The sequence below is a fragment of the Lithobates pipiens genome, unplaced genomic scaffold (assembly GCF_037356315.1).
Source record: "Lithobates pipiens isolate NorthernLeopardFrog02 unplaced genomic scaffold, aLitPip1_a1.2 Scaffold_16, whole genome shotgun sequence".
In the NCBI taxonomy this organism is placed as follows: domain Eukaryota; kingdom Metazoa; phylum Chordata; class Amphibia; order Anura; family Ranidae; genus Lithobates; species Lithobates pipiens.
The window spans coordinates 571,423,183-571,443,442 of NW_027507748.1; the positions used below are offsets into that span (position 1 = coordinate 571,423,183).

Below are 20,260 nucleotides of genomic sequence, written 5' to 3' on the forward strand. Positions count from 1 at the left end.
GCATTTGATGGGCGCTGGTAGGCTGCATTTGATGGGCGCTGGTAGGCTGCATTTGATGGGCGCTGGTAGGCTGCATTTGATGGGCGCTGGTAGGCTGCATTTGATGGGCGCTGGTAGGCTGCATTTGATGGGCGCTGGTAGGCTGCATTTGATGGGCACTTCATTAAAAAGGTGGGGTATACATGGGCAGGGCAAAGGGTGGAGTCAGGGTGGAGCCGAGCAGGGGGGGTGGCAAAATGGGGTTTTGCCTAGGGCAGGGATATGCAATTAGCGGACCTCCAGCTGTTGCAGAACTACAAATCCCATGAGGCATAGCAAGACTGACAGCCACAAGCATGACACCCAGAGGCAGAGGCATGATGGGACTTGTCAAAAAAATTTTTTTACATTATCTCTCTCTCTCTCTCTCTGATGGCACCATCGTTTGCGGCCGAATGTTCGTTTTTCATAAATTGGGTTCGGCTGATTTTTCGCATAGTGTACGGCCAGCATAAGTGTGGCATTTGCATTTGGAATCTATTGCTGTGAACCTACATCATGCGGTTCAAAGGAAATCTCCATGCAAGTGAAACAGGCTATTGTAAGTCTTCAAAAAAACAAAAGAAATCCATCAGAGAGACAGCAGCAACATTAGGAGTGGTCAAATTAACAGTTTAGTACATTCTGAGGAAAAGAACGCACTGGTGAGCTCAGCAACATAAAAAGGCCTGGACATCCATGGAAAACAACAGTGGTGGATGATTGCAAGATAATCTCTATGGTAAATAAAAATCCATTCACAACATCCAGACAAGTGAAGGACACTCTTCAGGAGATGGGCACATTATCGTCAAAGTCTACAATCAAGGGAAAACTTTGCGAGAGCCAATACAGAGGGTTTACCACAAGGTGCAAACCATTCATAAGCCTTGAATAGAAATGCCAGATTAGACTTTTCTAAAAAAGCCAGACCAGTTCTGGAAAAGCATTCTTTGATGGATGAAACTAAGATTAATCTGTAACAAAATGACGAGAAGAAAAAAAAAGTGTGGAGAAGGCTTGGAACAGCTCATGATCCAAAGCAGTGTCATCTGTAAAACATGGAGCTTACAGTGTGATGACATGCATGGCTTCCAGTGGCACTGGGTCATTGGTCAAGTAACCCAGGAGCTTTTGAAGGAAAAGAAGTGGAATATTCTGCAATGGCCGAGTCACTCACCTGATCGCAACCCAACTGAGCATGCATTTCACTTGCTGAAGGCAAAACTAAAGGCAGAAAGACCCGCAAACAAAGAACTGAAGAAGGCTGCAGTTAGAGTCTGGCAAACCATCAGAAAGGAGGAAACCGAGTCTTTGGTAACGTCCATGGGTTCCAGACTTTAGGCAGTCATTGCCAGTTAAAGGATTCGCTATAATATTATATATATATATATATATATATATATATATATATATATATATATATATATAAAAAGGATGAACATTTTATGATTATATTCATTTGTCCAATTACATTTGAGCCCCTGAAAACGGGGGGTACTGTGTATAAAAATTGTTCCAGTTCCTAAAATTTGTACTTGATATTTATGTTCATCCGCCTGAATTAAAGCTGAAAGTCTGAGCTTCAAATTAATTTGGATTGTTTTGTTTTAATTTATTCTGGTGGCATACAGAGCCAAAAGTATATAAATTGTGTCTGTGTCCAAATATATATATATATATATATATATATACCTAACTATATATTAAATTTAAGTGTGTTGTAAAGGAGTTAAAGTGAACCTGTGCTTTGCTCATGCACCCAACAGCTGTGCTCCCCAGATTGACATTCTCACCACTCAACTACTATATTCCCCACTGGAACCATAGAGCCCAACCTATACTGCCAGGTATGGGGAGGGGAGGGGGTGTGATTCACTCCCCTCCCTCTAGTGTGGCAGGGCTAATGCTTGGCAAATGGTTGCTTTAACACCCAGTGCTTTCATACAGGAACTCTCTGCAAGTCCAGTCAGCCCCTTGGAGCTTACATATCAATTCTGACAGCTGAATGGGACAGCAGGGAAGCAACAGGAAGGGGCGTGTGTACAATTAAGGAGGGTGGCAGTTCAGTAAATTTGCATGGGCAAAGCACAAAGCCTTACCAGCAAACATCAGTAGCTCATTCAGAGCTTTAAAATGTTGCCTGGAGGTTATGTAGTAAAACACACAACATACTAAATGAATACTGTGTAGCTATACGTGAATTGGAAAAATACAGGATTATAAAGGACAATTTATTCCAAAAAAAAATTATGAAGGAAAACACTGAACAATGAAAGGTATTCATTTCCATGTGGCTCAAGAGAAAAAAAAAAAAAAAAAGGTTTGCACAATTATTTTGCTCTGAGACTAAAGTCCAAATCTTTTATCACTTAAATGCAGAATTTAAATATGTAGTGGTACTTACCATTAAAAAAACAAATAAGTGACATTAACTATTGGGAATAGATGCAAGGTTGGGAGATATCCCTGAATACCCTTCAGCTTCAAGCTTTCTCTTCCCTGCTGTCAATAGAGTGAAGCCCTAGATTTACAGCCTAAAGTGGATGTAAACCCCATTTGTGAAATTTGACCTAAGCACATATCTGTAGTGTTTACTTATCTCTCTCCAAAGCCATAAGGTCCCATGTCTTTCTGCTGCTTCTCCTTCTGTTCAGCATAACTTCTGATAAGTTCTTCGACACAGAAGATAAAAGCAGCTGGAAATTTGTGTCAGGGTGGGTGCTATAAATAGATAAGCAGAGAGCTTGTCTATTCACAGCACAGCTCTGAAAGTGTCTTTGTTCCTCTGCCTATGTGGAGTCTGCCTTTCCTTCAATCAGCTGTCACAGTGTATGCACAGATTCCACTCCCAGCTCTGGAGCAGGAAGAAAAAAAAAAATAAATAAAAAAAAAAAATAACACAAGGTGCACTTTCTAAAGAATGTATATCTGCTGTCTTCGGCTTTATATATGTAAAATTTATGTAGGATGATTTGTTTCATCTCTATCATTTGAGGCTGTTCACTGGTTATATGAGGGTTTACATCTCCAAAACGGATTGCTGGCAGAATCGACATGACTGCTTGCTATCCCAAATCGCGTGGCAATCGCAGCATAACCCGCTGCGTGCATTTGGGTGCCATTATCCCTTAACCACTTTGTGCCTAAGGGTAACACAAATCTTAATGCCAAAGCCCAATTTTGCAACTTTGACATGTTAGTAAAACTGTACATATCACAACTACTCTGTGCGTGTAGGTGGATTATACTTTGTTTTTTTTTGGGGGGGACAAATTGGGCTTTAGTTTTGTGGGAAATGGTAATGGATATCTCTTGATTTTCTTTATCATCATAAGGAAAACTGTCAAAAAATAAAAATAAAGGGGGGGGGGGGGGGGTTTACTATTTAACCACTTGCTGACCAGCCACAGTACATATACTGCGGCAGGTCGGCTCTATTGCGTGAAACGGATCCGTTAGGCCCCCCACTAGCTATTGCACAAAATGTCAATCAGCGGGCACAATGTCCACCCGCAATCGCTCCCCAGAGAGGTAGAGTGGCTGTCTGCTGATGCAAACAAGACAGATCGCCATTTTGACAGGAATAAATAGCGAGTCCATCCCCCACACAGAAAGCATCCCCTAGGGCAGTGATGGTGAACCTTGGCACCCCAGATGTTTTGGAACTACATTTCCCATGATGCTCCACTACACTGCAGAGTGCCAGAGCATCATGGGAAATGTAGTTCCAAAACATCTGGGGTGCCAAGGTTCGCCATCACTGCCCTAGGGACACACTTAACGCTTTGACCGCCCCTGGTGTTAACCCCTTCCCGTGTCATAAGTAAAGTACCAGTGAATATTTTTATCACTGATTACTGTAGTAATGTCACTGGTTCCGAAACAAAAGTGTCAGGTGTAAGATTTATCGACAGAGACAATGCATCTCTTTGTTAATAGATGAAAGGCAGAAAACCTGGGGACGGGCTTCACAGTGACTGATCATTGTGATAGCCAATTAGAGGCCATCACAGCGATTAGGTGACCCAGAATTGGACATTCCAGGTCCTGATCATTAGAACAGGGCTTTTGGTGAGACCCCGGTCTCTGTGCTGGGAGTGCGCTGTGTGGCACTCTCCTAGCACAAAGGGAGATATATGCAAATATGCGGCCCCATGGAAACAAGTCCAGTCCGATGCCAAGGGGGTAAATGGCACCCCAAATGTGATGTGATCCTGCCAGGATTGTAACATGACAAAATCATGCCTTTAAAAATCGTGTGCGGCTTGGTCAATCCGAAAAGGAACAAGAGCTTCCTTTTGGGTAATGGGCAGCCCTATGCAACAAGCAAAATCACGTAGCGGGAATACTTGTTCCTCTAGGCAATGATGTGAAAGAGGCCTTACAAATAAGTGCACATTACTAACACATATTACGACCCACCACCAATGCAAGATCCTTCCAGGTGCCTTGGTAAACTGCCATGAGTTCTGCCAGTGTGTATTGCACACCCCAATGCACGATACTGGGAAAGAAGATCTACCGTGTACAAACATTTAAAAGGAAAGTATGGCAAAAGCTTTTTTGGTCATACTTCTCCTCTAGGTCCAAGGAGTACACTGACTTTTGCACTTCTATGATCCAGAATCAGCAGACAGATGGCCAAAGCAAAATGTTGACTGACATCATAGAACAGCTCCAAACTCTAGAAGGATCCTGACAAATTGGGATAAAATCAACTGCCTGTTAGCCCTTGTACACACGGTCGGACATTCCGACAACCAAATCCGTTGGATTTTGTCCGAAACTGTTGCATACACACAGTCGGACGAAGTTGTCAGAAAATCCGATCGTACTTAACGTGATTACGTTATTTCTTTAGGACGGGACTACGTTCAGGCTAGTAGCCAATAGCTTTGGTCTAGGAATTTGATTTGAGCATGCGTGGCACTTTGTCTGATCAGAATTCTCTACACATTATCGGACAAAGTCTGCTCGGATCATGTTGTCGGAAAATTTTATAGCCCAGCTGGAAAACCTGGTCCGACGGACAGTCCGATGGAGCCCACACACTGTCGGATTATCGGACAGCACGGTCCTATTGGACATTGTCCATCGGAATGTCTGACCGTGTGTACAAGGGCTTAAACAATTGGCTTCAGAGTTGCACCCATCCCTTCTCACACTGATGCTGCAGCGTGGACATAAATATACATGTTTGTTTTACTTATTAGTACCCCAAACTTCTCCTTTAAACTTTTTTCTGCTGAATAATGTTCACAATATGCATGATTAGACACATTACTGTCATGTTCCAGTAAATATGGCTATGAAAACGGGCTTTTGAAATGAAAGGATAAGTTTGCCTTTGGGAACATGTTACATGTTCCACCTGTTTTTAGGGAGATGACAGCAGAAGCCGGCAAATCACAGCAGAGGATTAGATTACATTGTCATCTTCATATGTGAACAGTTTGCCCACTATAGGAACAAGTTTCAGCTGGTTATGGATTCCAAAGTAATCAGATAGAAAGTGAAATCATAATAGCGATGGGATATATATTTTAGAATACATAACACAACTTTCCCCACTTGGTTCAATGCAGATATCCACTGTTTTCATAGCTGCAAGCCATTTGGAAGGGATATCCTATATTAGAAAGCTCTCTAATCAGCCCCGATTAGCCATAACTCTTTAACCACCCACTTAATATCAAGTATCCCCCCCCCCCCCCCTTTGCTGTCAAAACAGCCTTGACCCTTCGAGACATGGGCTTCACTAGACTTCAGAAGGGAGGTGGTATTTGGCACCAAGCCTTCAGTAGCAGATCCTTTAAAGTGGTTGTAAACCCTTACAAACCACTTTGACCTACAGGTAAGCCTAGATTAAGGCTTACCTGTAGGTCCAAGAAATCTCTCCTAAACCTACACGGTTAAGGAGATATTTTACAAAAATAGAGCACTGGGAGCGCCGCAAGTGAAGGCAAACATGCCGTCACTTAAAGCTCCTGCACACATGCGACGTCATCGCTGCTCCAGCCACTCACAGCGCCGAAGCAGCGATACCCAGAAGGAAGATGGACGCTTCATGCTACAGGGGTGACATCGCTGGCTCCTGTCAGGTAAGTGACACATAATGGGTTACTATGCGATTCATAGTAGTCCATTATGCTTTACCTTTGCAGGGAAAGAGAGGAAGTAAACCCATTAGGGTTTACTTCCTCTAAGTCTTGTAGGTCTGGGTTTCTCAACCCATGGTATGCATACACCTTGGGGTACGCCGCCCATAGCTGAGCGAGATTCCTCGCTCACTCCTGCTGCGGCAGTCTCCTTTCATAATGCCGCCCAGAGAGTGACAGGTGGCTCAGTGGCATCGCTAGGGAGGGGGCAGGGGTAGCGCCCCGCACCTGGATGACAGAATACAGAGGACAGCAGAGGGTCCTGGAGGCAGGGCTCTTCAGCCGGAATATCGGTGCCATGCTTGCCCCGAGTGAGACTCTCACTCCTGCTGCCTCCTGTCGCTATACAGAAGCCCGCCGAGGCTGTGACAGTCTGAGCAAACAACTCTCCGGGCGGCTGCACAATGAAATCACCAGCCTACCGCCCAAGTACGAATTTACTGAGGAGGGATCTGCACTGAAGGAGAGGGAGCGTTACCGGAGGGGGGGGGGGTCCACACTGATGAAGGGGGGTGGATTTACTGAGAGGGGGGCGTTACCCTGAGGAAGGGAGGTTTATCCAGAGGGGGGTCTGCACTGATGGAGGGGGTTATCCTAGGGAGGGCCTGCACTAATGAGGGGGGGGGGGGGGGGTTATCTTGAGGGAAGGTCTATACCAAAGGAGGTCTCTATTGAGGGGCGACTGTTTTACCACACCGGGTGACACCAACCCTAGTGATGCCACTGGTCCTCCCCTCCGCTCCTTGTGTGTGGGACACAGCGGGCATCTCCCGCCGCATCAGAGATTAGGTCTGAAATGCCCGGGCAGCCGATGTAACAAAGTCCCGCCTCCTGGACAGAACACTGACCCAATGCCGGGAAAGTGAATCGTTGTGACGTGCATCACAGGAATTGGGATGTTACAGCGGCCGCCCTGGCGGGCAAATCAAATCCAAGCTCTGTGACACAGCAGGAGATCGATCCAGGCACTGGTAGGCTGCATTTGTGGGCACTGCACCAGTAAGCTTCATATGCATGCATGTGTCTACCAGTGTGTTAATTTGGGATTACATGTGTGTATCTGAATGTATTAATTTGCCAATGTGTGTGTGTCTGCCAGTCTATTAATTTGGGATTTTGTGGGTATTTGTGTGTCTGCAAGCATTACTTTGGGACGGTGTGGGTGTCATTGTGTTCATTTGTGACTGCGTGTATCTGTGTGTCTCATTGCAGCATGCGCATGGACAAAAAACCATCACAAACACATACTGGACATTACATACACACAGAAACCATCCCACCCAAACAATAAAATTTACTTTCTCAGGACAGGGGTCCTTAGGAATTTTTTTTTTTAGCCTTGCAGGGGCACTTCATCGTAAAAGGTTGAGAAACACTGGTGTAAGTGATAAAGGTGGGGTCTCCATGGACTGAACTTGTTTTTCCAGCACTTGTCACAGATGCTCGATTGGACTGAGATCTGGAGAATTTGGAGGCCAAGTCAACACCTCTAACTGGATGTGGTGTTCCTCAAAATATTCTTGCAGTAGCATATAAAACCGGTTGGTGTGCGTTTTTTAATGCAGTGCAAGCAATACTTTTGGTGCGGTCTAGTGAAATTGTAGCCCATGCAAATGAAAGGGCTGAAATCGCACTGAATGCATAGGAATCGCATAGGAATGCATACCGCATTCCTGTGAGATTCATGGTGTAAACCGGTCTTATTCTGACATTCCATATCACTAAATATTGTTCTAAATCCAATATCTAGAAAAAAGGTTCAGAGTAAACAGGTGTCCCATATTTTTACAAAGGCAGAAAGGTCATGTTAAAATAGGTTTAACCCCTTCCCACAGAAGTAACCCATATATGCGGCCAGACTGGACTTTTTTTCAGTGGGGCTGCATATATGCGCATCTCCCTTTGTGCGGCCTGCTCCCAGCACAGACCGGCGTCTCACCGAGCCCCCTGGGCCCCATACCAACGACTTGGACCCGGAATTCCTGATTCCGGGTCACCTGGTCGATGTGGTAGCCTCCGATTGGCTACCACACAGCTCAGTCACTGTGAAGCCCGTCCCTGTGTTTTTCCCTCTATGAATTTAGAGAAAAGATACAATGCATCTCTTTCCTAGCAGAAAGAAAAAAAAAAAATTTTAATAAAATTAAAAAAAAACCTAGATCAAGGTTTGATCTAGGTTAGTATTTAGGTCAAAGATCAAGGTCAGTATATTTTGGGTGGGATTTTTATTTTATTTTTTTTAAATTAGCATCAGTGTGTTTTAGGTAGAAAAAAAAAAAAAAAGGAAAAGAAGCAAAATGTGCACTATTGCTTCTGGTACAAACAATTAACATACATATGTGGTATTGTTGCAATCTTTAGGAGCAGGGCAGTTTATTTTGGGTTGTTCTTTGGTGTAAGGTTATGGTAGTAACAGGAAATATACAGCTAAATTTTTTTTACTTTTTTTTATTTTGGGACAGCTTTCCTTAGATAATAAATCAGAAGATATCCATAACCATTAGGCTGCATTCACACCTGAGCGTAGCGTTTTCAAGCGTTTTTTTACCGCGATTTGTCGTGATTTTGTGCAGGGCAAAAGGTCACCAATGTTAAAAGAAGAAAAACACCCAAATCTGCTCAATTCGAGCGACAAAAAAGGGTCCGGAACTTGTTTGAGCTTCAGGCGTTTGGCTTCAGGCGACATGTAGTGGAGATGTGAACCATCTCCATTGAGAATAATAGAATTTTTCTCCTCTAGCGTTTTGTAGCTTGAAGCCTGAAGCTACAAAACGCTCAGGTGTGAATAGGGGTGCAACGGATCAAAAAAAAAAAAAACTCACGGATCGGATCGTTCCTTGGATCAGAGTCACGGATTGGACAATTTTTCGGATCAGCAAATAATTGAATTTGCAAAAACCTGTGAAAATTCCACCACCATATAGTCCCCACTGTAATATCCACGTCATCTCCCCCACTGTAATTATCGGCTGAGCATTGGCAGGGTATTGAGGGATGACTGTGACTGCAATTGTCACAGAACAGCGCTGTGTGCACTACAGATGCAGCCCACAGCGCTGCTTCCATCTGATCTCTCCCCTCCACTGTACAGATCTGTACACAGAGGAGAGAGAGGAACCGGCGTCATCATGACGCCGGTTTGTTTACAAGTGATCGCTCCGTCATTTGACGGAGTGATCACATTGTAGACACCGACGGGTGCACCAAGATGGCCGCCGCTCCGGAACTAGTCAGCCAGAACAGCTTACTGAACAGGTTACTGAGGAGGAACAGGAAGTGAGAAATTCAGACAAAGCAAAAAAAAAAAACATTTAGAAGGGAAATCGAAGGAAAAGGTAAGTGAACCAACAATGCATTAGCTTAAAATGAACCTATTTAGAAAATAAAAAATGAACCTTTACAACCCCTTTAAGTGGGAAGGGGTTAAAAGTACACGTATTAATTGCATTACGTAATACACACAAGTGTGAATACATCCATGTCATGCATATGGCAATGCATACCTATAATATGCATATTTCTTCAGAAAATAGGGTTGATCTTTTTTTGTCCCACCATACGCAAACATGCAGTGGTATTTTACTGTAAATTGTGCTGCCTTCTTCTAAAGGCCATTGGATGCTGTGCAAAGGGAATTTGCTCTGAAATCACAGGCTTGCCATCTTGGAATAGGAGCGTGACCGAGCAGGGGTGGTCTCTAAAGCAGAACAAAATTAATGTCATGTGCATCTAGAACATGAATCCAATCCAAATTAGAATCCTGGGTAACACTATGTAACTAAACCCAGAAATGAACACATTAGGTTTGTTACCTTTCCCCATTTCTGGATTATTGACTTGACCCCCCCCCCCCCCCCCCAAATGGACTCTGTTTAAAGAGGGATTCCGCCAAAAAAAAAAAAAAAAATATTAAAAGCCAGCAGCTATAAATACTACAGCTGCTGACTTTTAATAAATGGACACTCACCTGTCCCGGGTTCCAGCGATGCCGGCAGCCGAGGCCGATCGACCGCTCGGGCCACGGCTGCTGCCGCCATTCTAGGTGAGGGAATCAGGAAGTGAAGCGAATCGGCTTCACTTCCCGGTTCCCTACTGCGCATGCGCGAGCCGCGCAATAGGAAATATCCGCGCTGTCACTGGGACCCGTGTGTGTCCCAGCAGACAGCGCGGCAGGGCAGGAAATGGCGTAGACTCCCGTGGGAGTCTATGCCCAGAAGTGGGTGAAAATACCTGTCTTTGACAGGTATCTCCACCCCCCCCCCCGAAAGGTGTCAATTGTGACACCGGAGGGGGGGTTCCGATCAGCGGAGGTTCCACTTTAGGGCCGGTTCACACAGCAAGCCGCGGCGAGGCGTCTCCGACTTACCTCGCCGCGACTTGCGGGGAGCTCAGCGGCGACTTGCAGAGGACTTCTGCATAGAAGTCAATGCAAGTCGCCCCCGAAGTCGCCCCGAAGTAGTACAGGAACCTTTTTTCTGAGTCGGAGCGACTCGAGTCGCTCCTCTCTGAACGGTTCCATAGTACTGAATGGGGGCGACTTGCGGGAGCGAGGCGAGGCGAGCCGTGTCGCCTCGCCTCGTGTCGCAGTGTGAACCGGCCCTTAGGGTGGAATCCCGCTTTAAGGGTGGCAAGGCTGGTTTTAGGGTAAGGCTCCATCTATACTGTGAATGATTTTTCATAGGATTATACTTCTAATCAGAACACGTGTAACTTTTGTGCCAACATTTATACTGGATCAGCCATAATATTATGACCACTGACAGGTAGATTGAATAACATTGATTTTATCATTATAATGACATCTGAAAGTGGGTGGGATATATTAGGCAGCAAATGAACATGTCCCTGAGGTTAACCAGTTCCCGACCGGCACATGACGATGTACGTCGGCAGAATGGCACGGGCAGACAAACTGGCGTACAGGTACGTCCAGTTGAAATTGCCGCCCTGCCATTGCGTGCGCGCCGCCACGGGGATACCCACGATAGTCTCACGGGGAGGCTGAACAGAGACATGCCGATGTAAACAGCATCTTCCCGTTCTGCCTAGCAACAAGTGACATTGATCTCTGCTCCCTGTGATTGGAGCAGAGATCAGTGTTCACGAACACACAGCCAGTAACACGCACCTAGGACACACTTAACCCTTACACTGCCACCCCCTTGTCAGTGTAATTTACACAGGAATCAATGCATTTTATAGCAATGCATTTAATGACAATGGTCCCAAAAATGTGTCAAAAATGTCCGATGTGTCTGCCATAACGTCGCAGTCACAAAAAAAAAAAAAAAAAGAAAAAGAAAGAGAAAAAAAAAAAAAAAACGCCGATCGCCGCCATTACTAGTAATAAAAGAAATAAAAATAATAATACAAATGCCATAAAACTATCCCCTATTTTGTAAACGCTATAAATTTTACGCAAACCAATCGCTTATTGCGATTTTTTTTTTTACCAAAAATATGTAGAATAATACGTATCAGCCTAAACTGAGGAAAATATATATTTTTTATATTTTTTGGGGGATATTTATTATAGCAAAAAGTAAAAAACAATGTGTTTTTTTCAAAATTGTCGCTCTTTTTTGTTTATATCGGAAAATATAAAAACCGCAGGGTTGATCAAATACCACCAATAGAAAGCTCTATTTGTGGGGGGGGGGGGGGGAACGTCAATTTTGTTTGTGAGCCACGTCGCACGACCGCGCAATATTTAGTTAGAGCGACGCAGTGCCGTATCGCAAAAAGTGGTCTGGTCTTAAGCCCGCAAAATGGTCTGGTCTGAAAGTGGTTAATGTGTTGGGCGAAATTGTAATGGCTAAACAACTGGGTCAGAGCATCTCCAAAACTGCAGCTCTTGTGGGATGTTCCTGGTCTGCAGTGGTCAGCACCAACTACCAAAAATGGTCCAAGAAAGGAAAACTGGCGACAAGGTCATGAGCAGCCAATTCTCACTGATGCACATGGGGGGGGGGGGTGGTTGTCATGTGTAGTCTGATTTAATAAAAGAGCTACTGTAGCAAAATTTGCTGAAAAAGTGAATTCTGGTTCCGATAAAAAATGTGTCCGAACTAGTGCATTGCAGTTTGATGGTATGGGCTATGTAGTCGCAGACCGCTCAGTGTGCCCATGCTGACCCGTGTCCACAGCTAAACGCGCATGCGAGCATCAGAACTGAACCACAGAACAATAGAAGAGGGTGACCTGGTCTCATGAATTCAAGAATGGTTTGAAGAACACAAAGATTGAAGTGTTGACTTAGCCTTCAAATTCTCAAGATCTCAACCCAATCGAGCATCTGTAGGAAGTGATGGAAAAACAAGTTTGGTCTATGAAGGCCCTGCCTCGCAACTTACAGGACTTAAAAGCAGTGGTAGGCAACCTGGGGCTCGCCAGCTGTTGTGGAAATACATTTCCCATGACGCACTGCAAGGCTGGCAGTTACAATTACTCCCAGAGGCATGATGGGACTTGTAGTTCTGCAACAGCTGGAGGGCCCCAGGTTGCCTACCCCTGACTTAAAAGATCAGTTACTGACGGCTTGGTGCCACATACCACAGTATACCCTCAGAGGTCTAGTGGCACCCATGCTGTGGCGAGTTATGGTGGGTGGCCATAATATTATGGCTCATAGGTGTACATATGTGCAGCAGATAGGTTGCTGGGACACAGGTGGCTCCAAAAGAGTACATTTGTACTGTTATGCACAAATGTTTACTTGCGTACATCACAAAATACGATCCTTATGCCCCAAAATTCTGAATTTTGAATTGTTGGTTTACACAGTGGACCAATACAGACCAGTCTGCATGAGCCCACAGAAGACAATACTGCTGTGCTCAAAACCATATATATTACGGAATTCAGATTATTGAACACCTGTGTGTATGACCCCCAAGCACAATTTTGTCATCTTCCTCAGCAAGCCCCTTTTTGAGACAAGTATATATGCCAGTTAGCAGAGCACTGACATCAGCAGGCTACAACTCCCAGAAGAGAAGAGAGCAGAAGAAGCAGAAACAAATGTGTACACATGACCATGCCGATACGTGCCCTACTCGCACACGCGGATGGCCATGGAAACTCCAGGAACTTAAAAGTATGGATAACATGATTAGAAAAATAGAAATGAAGACAATTAGAAGAATAAGGCTAACTGATGTGTAATTTTTAAACAATGGGGTTAACTGTACTTTGTGGCAGTGAGCAAACTTTGATCTCCTTGTTGTGTGATAATATGTTATGGTTTAAAGCTTTGGGACAAATTTAGGTGACAATGGACAGCTTGATAAAAGCAGACAATACTCCCAGTTTAATGCAACACTTCCTATTATCATGGCTTTATAGCAGAATTTGTATGAAAATACAATGTCCACTCACACCCCTTACACACAAGGAAGGTGTCACTGGGCCTTCATGAAGAATCCTAATATAATGAGAACAGACTCCAACATAATGCTGGATAATCTTCCCCCGATATACTGGATCCCCAGCTTTCCCATGATCCAATGGTCAGGCCCAGTCATCTCAACACCTACAATATGGCAGCCAGAGGCCAGGTTACATGGTATGTATTTTTTACCTTTTTCAGCAAACGTTCTATTGATTGCTTCCACTGATCTTTTTGAAAATTGAGGGGGGCTGCGAGGTAAGCAGACTCTGCATTTACAGCAATGCCCATTTTAAAGTGAACTTGTGCCCTGCTCATACTAGGCACGGTAACATGGGCAAGGGCTCCACAATCGGACAATAGAAACGGCTGATCTTCTGCGTGCAGCCACTACACACAATGCACTTCTTTATAACCTGGTCCCACACAGGGTTCCCAGATATTTCTGTCCATGAATGATGCATGTTACCCCAAAAAGTGAATGATCCTTATGTGCTGCCTTATTTTTACAGTAATAAATACAGCCTGGAAAGTTTTTCGGTTCCCATTGTTAAACTGACCATGTCAATTTGAAAGCAGATCTATGCTGGTGGGGTAGGTTTGCATCCCTGGGATTTCTGCTAAGAGATACAGGCCATTGTGCCGATGCATGACATGCCTGTATCTCCCATAGTCAGTGTTATGGCCACCCCCCCCCCCCCCCCCCATTAAAAACGACATCCATTGAAAATTCTGCACAAAGCTGATGTGCTTTCAGTTTTGTGTTTTAGGTTTTTTTTAACACAGGTGGTGGTAAAAATAGACGGTTGGGCGGATGGTTTTATCGCCCTTCAACAACTCCCCTTCCTCCCTTAAATCATCTGTAAGGACTCCTCACCCCCTTACATGCCACGTTTGGCATGTCATTTTTATGTTCAGAGTGGGTACCTAGTTTTGACAGCTCCGACTTCAGCTCGGGTTCGCCAAAGCGACTCAAGCAGAAGTCCTCCTCTCCCCCTCCCTCCCTGCAATCTTTTGGGACACGTCAGGGGTCCCAGAAGATTGCCCAGTCATTGAGGAGGCACAGCGCGACTTGTGCATGCATACCCGGGTGTGAAGCCGCAAGCGGTAACAGCCAGGTGCCCACACCGCCAGAGAATGGCGAGGGTTCGGGCAGTCGCATCTCTGGATTGTGGGACAGGCAAGTGTGCGTTTATTAAAAGTCAGTCACTACACTTTTTGTAGCTGCTAACTTTTAATAAACACAATAACTAGTGGAACTCCGCTTTAAGCTGCAACAACACTTGGATGGAGTTGTAGACATGACTTGGTAAAAAGTATACCCCATGTCTCATTCAGAGGACAGCACCACTGCTGAACACAACACATACAAGACCAATGCATTTGGCTACAGCATGGCGCGGCATGCTTCTCAGGGTTAAAAAAGGCATGGAGTTGAAATATCACCTCTCATCCCCTTGTCAACCCCCCTCTGAAAAGTGATCACCCACAGATGATTTGAGAGGGGAGTAAAGAAATACCACAGGGGTGAACAAGCCCTTAGGGCCCATTTACACTTGCAGTTGGGGGGTAAAACATAGTTGAGCCATGTTTCTACCCCCAATCTACTTCCCCTTGAACTGCAAAGGCTGGGGCCAGGGGTGCGCATTTGCCTTGGTGCTTTGTGGCAGAATTATACCCATCGTGTTCATTGAGCACTGCTGTCTGCTGAGTGAGAGCCATTCAAGCAAATGAAGCAGCACTGCAACCGCACACAATTCACACGGTAGTGGTGCAGTAGTTCAACATTTAGTCCCAGTTCACTGGTGTGGTTTGACCTGCGATTCAGCAATGCAGTTTCCATGCGAGTTTCAAAGCTCTCTAATCTCTCAAGAAAATCGGATCACACTGTGCCAAACTCGCATAGGACCCTTTTTTTAAATTGTAGTGCGAATCACCCGAATATATATGAACACCCTCAATTGGCATATTTCACTTGCAATGCAAATTCGCACTGTGAAATCGCATTGCCAAATGCACAAGTGTGAACTGGGGCTGAGGGGTTAAAAAAAGCCAGTGCGTCTCGGTTCACACTTGTGCGATGTGGGAACCAGCACAATTCACATCTGACTTGCAGACAGTTCACTCTGCGCTTTGCGTACAGCTGCGGGTGTCAATAGAAAGATAATGACACCCCCAAATTGGTTCGCAGAAGGCAGAGCAAACTGTGGAATCAAATCAGATGGGTCTGAACACCCATGCGATCCGATTCCAGTGTGGACCAAAAACAGGATCCTGCACCATTTCAGTTTGAATGTGATGCAATTTCAGCCATGCAATCTGTATGTGATGTGCACAGCAATGCGAATCACATGCAATGTCTGGCATTGCATTAATGTGAACCCAGCCTGAGGAAGGGATGCAACATTTGCCTGCCAAATGCTCTCTGAACATAGCTCAGTCGTCTGTTTTTACCACCCCCAACTGATAGAGACAGAATGTGAAGGTTCTTCCTGCCGACTTCCGTCACCGCTATACGAGACCTTGCCCACACAGCCATATCATTCACCTACAGTAATCTGTGAATGAAGATACAACAAGTCCCATCTTCCACCGCGTTCTCACAAGAGCGGTGTCATCAGTGCACTGCTAACCTATAGATCCTTCTCCCAGCTCCACAACTGAAAGTACAACTAAAAGGCAAAAGTTTTTTTTTTAGTTTTGTATAGTTTGCAGAGGGATTAGAATGCCTGTCAGGGTTTTAATGATGCCTGTTCCCTTGTTAACCCCTTGCTGTCCACCCTATAGCAGTTTTACTGCTACAGGGCAGTAGCTGTGCACCGGATCACGTATATGCAGGTGATCTTGTTCTCCTGGGTAGGGGGCAAGCATACGTGCATGTGGGAGTCTATCATTGAGTACTGCAGACTCTATGTCTACCAGCACCAGACGATCATTTGGCCGTTCTGTCAGGAGGGAAAGCATGGATCAGGATCCATGTCTTCCCCTAGTAAAAGCACCTCCCATGGTACACAAACACTAGCTAGGCACACAGTTAACCCCTTCCCAGCCAATGTCATTAGTACACTGACAGTGCATTTTTTTTTTAGCACTGATCACTGTAGTAGTGTCACTGGTCCCCAAAAAAAAGTGTAAGTTAGTCTCAGAAAGTCTGTTGCAGTATTGCAGTACCACTTATTAAGTTGCTGATCGCTGCCATTACTAAAAAAAAAAAAAATGAATATAAGCTTATAGGGATTTCCTTACAAAAAAATATGTAGCATAATACATGTTAGCCTAAATTTAAAGCAATTCGATTCTTTCCATTTTTTTATTGGATATGTTTTATAGCAAAAAAATATATTTTTTTGTTTCTAGCGCAAAAAATACAAAACACAGAGGTGATCAAATAACACCAGAAGAAAAATGTTGATACAGCGTCGCACTAACATGTAACTGTCAGTTAAAACAATGCAGTGCTTTATCACAAAAAACACGGCCTGGTCAGGAAGGGGGGGGTAAATCTTCTTGAGGTTTAGCTGGTTAAAGTGTTTGTAACCCATAAAAAGAAATTATCCTGATCCTTTACAGTAGGATAGACAGCAGTGTGTGAGCCATGTCATTTGTCCCTCTCCGTGTTCCAAAAAAAAAACTGGTTGATCCTGCCAGTTCCTGAGTCCCCCTTGGTGTGCTGACCACAATAATCATGGCTGCTAAAACCTGATCATCGTGGTCAGTTTATGTCTTCCATCATCCCCGCTGCTCTTCCTTCTCTCTGCCCGTCAGCTCCATGTGTCTGTGTTAGCCATATCCTCCCCATCAAACGGGCAGCTCTACCCCCGTTAAAATTATCAGTGACAAAAGCATGCAATCCCCTTTCTTACAAGGTAGATATAATGTGAAATAATCAGTTTTGTAGAAATGATTCCCGCAAAATACTTTATTTACAGCGCCACGGGGCGCTCAAGTGACCTGTCGGTGTTCTGACGAGAAAGGTCCCTCCATCGGATAGTGTCCACCCTGTACTGCGCAGGAGCAGTGCTTGTGCAGTACGGGGGACAAAGGAGATGCCAAAAGTCTCCCAACCTGAACAGCTGTTCATGAGCTGAATACGGCGCATGCGCAATTAACACTACATTGAGCCACCTGCTCCCGATGCTTGTGCAACTCTGCAAGGAGCGGATGCATACAGAAGATGGGCAGAGCTCATACGGTGGGGTGGATGCCATCTTCCGTATGCATCCGCCCCTTGCAGAGTTGTACGAGCATTGGGAGCGTATGGTACAATGTAGTGTTAATTGCGCATGCGCCATGTACAGCTCATGAATAGCTGTTCAGTGACTTTTGACGTCTCCTTTGTCCTCCGTACTACGCCTGCGCAATACAGGGCGGACACTATCCAATGGGGGACAGTTCGCCAGGACACCGGCGCTCTCCTCCTGGCTGAGGTCAGTGGGAAAATACAGCCCCTCCCACTGTAGTGTTTGGAACAAGGAGGGAAATCGCCGGCAGTTCACATGGGCGCCCCGTGGCGCTGTAAATAAGGTATTATTCAGAATAAGGTTTACAAAACACAGATACTGCACATTATAAGAAAGGGGGTTACATTTTTTGGTTTAGGTGACTAAGCGGTTGTAAAGGCAGAAGAAATGCAGGGGTGCCCAACCTTTGGAAGACTGATGACCACTTAAGCGGCTTGGTATCTGGTCGCAGGTGGATGACAGGTCTGTGTCCACTCTGCTTATGCGCTGCGAACATGGACACAGCCTGCTCTACGTTATTGGCCCACCGATCCACCCAGACGGAAGGGAGCGGATCACTTTTTTTTTTTTTGAAGATCAGATTGTAGGTCAACGGGTAGAAATAAAAATGTCTGTTTACGTCTGCTGCTCAATAGAGGTGAATGGAGAGTTTGATTAGGTCAGACCAGTCGCGTGAGAGGGGCCTCAGGCTGCTTTCACACCGGTGCAGTTCACCCACACCACGTGTGCAATGCAGCACACCCATGGATTTCCTGCAAGTTAGCTGCATTTTGCCATAGACTTCTATTATATCCTGCAGGTGTGGTGTACTTTCTGAAAGCGCACTAAACCTGCAGGTAATAATAGAAGTCTATGACACAGTGCAGGTAACCCGCAGGTAAACTACACTGCACCTGTAGGCAAGTATGAAAGCAGCCCAGTAACCACTGCAGAATAGATATACCCATACCGTATACACCCTGCGATTTTAGTAACAAACTTAGCTTTAATAACCGTCTTTCATTCAGGTATCGCCAACTGCTGCTGTGCTTGGCAGAATGCATTTGGCATCACTCTGCCTGCGACAGGAGGGGGTGCTATACAGGACGCATTGGCTTATGCAGCTCTACTCCCTCTACTGCTGGCTTCATTTACAACACTCACGCTCTGGGATGGTGGATCGGCAAGTCTCAATTTGGGCTTGCCAGCCCAGAGCAGGATGTCGTGGGCCATATCAGAGGGCTCGGTGGGTCACCCCTATCTTAAGGCATTTTATGCCTTAAGACCCCTTTCACACTGGGGTGCTTCGCAGGCGCTACAGCGCTAAAAATAGTGCCTGCAAAGCACCCTGAAAGAGCGGCTCCTGTGTCTCCAGTATGAAAGCCCCGAGGGCTTTCACACTGGAGCGGTGCGCTGACAGGACGGTAAAAAAAAGTCCTGATAGCAGCATCTTTGGAGCAGTGAAGGAACAGTGTATACACCGATCCTGCCCATTGAAATCAATGGGGCAGCGCAGCTATACCGCACGGCAAAGCGATGCTGCAGCAGCGCTTTATGGTGGTTTTAACCCTCTCTCAACCGCTAGCAGGGGGTAAAATTGCCCCACTAGTGGCCGAGCACCGCCACTAAAATAGCGCCGTTTTACTGCCGACATCGCCCCACCCCAGTGTGAAAGAGGCCTAAGAGAAAAAGCCCTCTGTGTGCAGCAGCCCCACCCCCTCATACTTACCTGCACCCCATGTAGATCCAGTGATGTTGCAGGAGTGTCTCAGCTGCCCAGGACTCCCCTCCTCATTGGCTGACACAGCAGCACGACACCATTGGCTCCCACTGCTGTCAAAGTAAGCCAGCCAATGAGGAGAAAAAGGGGGCAGGATGAGGCTGCGGCTCTGTGTCTGAATGGACACAGAACTGTGGCCTGGCTGCCCCCATAGCAAGCTTCTTACTGTGGGGGGCGCTCAAAGGGAGGGGAGGGACCAAGATCCCTGAAGAGGGGCCCGAGGAGAATCAGGGAGAACATGTTTGTTATTTTTAACAAAAAAATAAAAAGACTTTACAATCACTTCAACAAGTGTCACCCTCTCCAATTGTCCAGTTTACAGTTATCCCCCAAAATAAGAAAATAAAGCCCAAGTTTTGGGTTTTCGTTACAACAGGAATAGAGGGGAAATCTTCCAATGAGGATGCTAGATCTGGTGTCACCATTTGGAGAGATTTCCTCTGACTTCCTGTTTGGCTATGGGACAGGAAGTGAAGGCAAATCCCCTCAATGGGACACAGATGGCAAAAACAAAAAGAACTGACTGTGTATTTAATCATAATTGGAAGGAAGGAATAAACACATTTAGTGTATTTGTACTTCCCCAAGAGGGTTGTGATGGAGGGCCCGGTCTGGAGGAAGTGCTCCACTGATCGGGGACAACAATGCTCTGCAGCCTCCGATACAAACAATCCGATTATTACTCCGTATGGAA

General features: G+C 45.4%; 1 protein-coding gene across 4 annotated transcripts in view; it reads right to left on the minus strand.

Annotated features, from left to right (window-relative positions):
• ATF1 (activating transcription factor 1) overlaps positions 1-20,260 on the minus strand; it is a 41,428-nt gene that overhangs the window by 20,739 nt on the left and 429 nt on the right. The window lies entirely within an intron of this gene.